Genomic DNA, 3,601 nt, shown 5'->3' with positions numbered 1-3,601 from the left:
ATTCTACGGCATTTTAAGATTAAAATGGGCATATCTAAAAAAACCATCACTTGATAAAAATACCACCGTCTACAATAAATTAAAGAATTTGCACAATTAAGCTGTATATAAACTACATATCGAATTAAAAGCGAATTAATGTTTATTCGAATTTAAATTATTTTATATAAACACCAAAGCGTGTGTTCGAATCATCTTAACGAGTAAGTACCATATTTATAAGCCACGTATTGATCTATTTCATATTAAAAATAAAAAGGCGTTTACATGATCTTTGTCTCATAAAAAATGCAGAATACAACGTTACAAGTTGGTTTTTTGCCAATGAAATACAATTAAACAAATAAAAAACTCTATTTTTATGTTAGTTAAGAATGAGAATAAAATCTATATTAATAATGTCATGTAAAAAACAACAAATACATAATAGGTATAATTACACATAATTTTGGATTGAAGATGCCTAATTTAGATATAATTAGTCGTTGAAAAAACCTTAGAAGATACTAATATACTATCAGCGGAAATAAAATTGTCAAATATACGTATCTAAATCATTTATGATATAATTTTGTAATGTATAATATTTATGTAAAATTACAGCATATAATAATTTCATGCAACGTATACTAAATAATTTTACTGCGTCGTAAAAAAACGTAGTTGATCATTTAAATTGTATTATTTTTAAATAGGATCCCGGAATTTTTTCTAAAAATGATAATTTAATAATATTCTGCATTATGTACCTTATATCCTTACTTCATTGATTTTTCACTTAAAAATATTCGATTTTTAATTCTTTTCATATATTCAAACTATAGAATTTAAATAAAACCTTTGAAATAATAGGTTTTGAAAATAAGAGTGTTATCAAGGAACATGTAAGAGAAGAGTATATGGCCATGATTTATAAATCACGTTATGATTGAAGAAAAAATTTAAATTTATAATGCCAAAATTAGCACATGTATAATTTTTACTTTAAACATTCATAGAAATCATGAAAATTAAAAAAGACATACAAAAACTAGTATGAATAGAATTTACGTAAAAAAATATAAAAAGAACAATTTAATATCAATGCAAAAAGACCTTTTTTTTTGTGAGCTGATGTACTTGATAATTTTGAATCTAAAATGCCATAAGTGATAACGCTTCTGTAAGAATATACAACTATCACAGCATAAAGATAGCACAAATTTTATTTGCGATAAATTTTCTAATAATATATGGGTTTGATCATTAAAAAACTTTAAATGTATATCTTATTTCAAAAAAATAGTAGAAATCATTTTATACTACTAATTTTTGAAATATTGAAAAATTTAAATCATAGCAAATAAATATTGCTCTTTCTAAGCAACTTTGAACAAAAAAAATATATGTCGTTTTTATGCTTATAAAAGAAATTTGTCTTATTAGATCTATAAATTTTAAAAACCGTAGAATTACGGATGAAATCTAGAATTAAGATAACTATAAAATAATTACGTGGTATAGGCATTATCCTATCAATATAGATAATTTCATAAATTGAAAATGTTTGATATTTAAATATAATATACCCGGTATAAATCTGAAATATAATTCATATATAAATTTTAATGATGAATAAAGCGAAAAAAGATATAACTATATTCGTATAAGCCTACGATTGCAAAATTTTGAGCAATTTCTTATTCGACATATCTGATAATTAATATGAAAAAAATTTATTATCAACAATAATATTCCATAATTTCAATAGAATATTTTGGAACTTAAAAATTTTTTGCAGGCAACAGTAAACTAAAATTGGCCTGGCATAATCCAAAAAAAATATTGAAAATTAATGTATAAACTGCTATGAATAGATGCTTGCAAGATCAGTTTCCAGCTTCAATTGCTATATATAAATAGATTTTAACAGCAATAATATTATAAGATAGAAAGGGGTTTCCCATGAAAATAAAAAAAGGAAGAAAATTTATTTAAAAGTAATAAATAAATCAGAGCATATTTTGTATATTTTTTCTGCTCCTTTTTTATCCTTGAATAAATTAAAATTTTTAAGATTATACTTATTAGTTCTACTAAATTAAATAAATTATCTAATTATGAGCTTAAATGTTTGATATTGGATTTCTTCTGTTTTTTATGCTATTTTAGTTTTTTTGTTTAACTTAGTACTTTTTTTTATGTCATGTATTCTACCACGCTAATTATAATAAAATTCAAAAAATAATTTTTCTTCTAATGACTCTTTACATCAAAAAATATTTATGTGTTATCTAATTTAAGTTTTTACGTTATTCCTTGAATTGCATATAGACTTTCTGTGCTTATACAAAAAGTCTCAAAATGAAAATCTGAAGAGATAGATATAATTTTAATGAATAGATACAATCATGCAAATTCATACCGATTACGCTAAATTCAAAAAGTATTGGTCATTTTAGTAAGAAAAAATATGTGGATTATGTTTATCGTGCCCTAGTTTATCAAATTTAAAGGCTTTGTTTTTTATAGTCCTATAATGCTCATTTCGACATATCAAATATTTTATAAAGTTGATTTTATTCTTGATATAAATTTTATTTATTTATGGGTTAATTTTCTTTTTATCGATTTTATCTATTTAGACGTTTTCAGCGTGTTATGAATATTGCACATATCCTTGATGCATCTTTTGACACCTTCCTCTGATCTATCTTCATCAACTGCTCTTCTTCTTATTCTTGATATTATATCTATTTTATTTATATCAAATTGATAAAAATTAAATTTAGCCAAAAAAATATCAAGATCAACTTGAATACTAATATTTATGTGATTTTTTCTTGTCATGATTAATTATAATTATGATTCCTTCACATAAAATTAAAATATACTGAAATTCTAGAGTCTTTAAAATCAGAATAGATTATATTGGTTGGATTTTATTTACATTTTAATGTTTATATTCAAATAACACAATGAATAATAATAGATATTTTAAAAAATAATTGATTAAATATTTTATTCCCTGAAAACTTTGCTTTTTTTCATCCATGTTTGCAGACACACATTGACATCACTGTCATTTTGATTAAAGGAATATAATGCTGAGGTTTGTTTAAGTGTTTTAGAGTAACTTAGAAAGACTTGTTCCGTCGAAAAGCGCAAAATTCTTTCGGCATCTTTAATGAAAGCACTAAACTGGATCATTTTTTGAGAAACTTTATCGTTTTTGATTTCCAATTTATAGATCTTTTCTTTTTTTTTAAGTGCACAAATAAAAAAAGATTTCAATATATATGAGAGTAATATTTCTATTTTTTCGGCTGTCTCAACAGAGCTAAACAATATTTTCATCATTTCTAGTTTCATAGCTTCATCGATTGACTCGTTACTAAACCCTTTAAAAAGTTGGCTATATCCCAATTCTGTTAGAATTTTCTCTGAATCCAAACTTCTTAAAAATGAAAGTATGTTATCAAAAACATTGCACAAAAATTCATCATCTACTAAAGATCCATGAAAAAAACAAATAAAAACAAACCTGTTGGGTTTTTTATCCGATTGTAGTATTTCAAAATAGATTCTATTCCAGAAATAAATATCTTCAACAATATTTTTA

This window comes from Rhyacophila brunnea, unplaced genomic scaffold, assembly GCF_057557595.1.
Source record: "Rhyacophila brunnea isolate RB1 unplaced genomic scaffold, BYU_Rbru_1.0 scaffold_109, whole genome shotgun sequence".
Classification (NCBI taxonomy): Eukaryota; Metazoa; Arthropoda; class Insecta; order Trichoptera; family Rhyacophilidae; genus Rhyacophila; species Rhyacophila brunnea.
Note: the sequence above shows the minus strand (reverse complement) of the source record.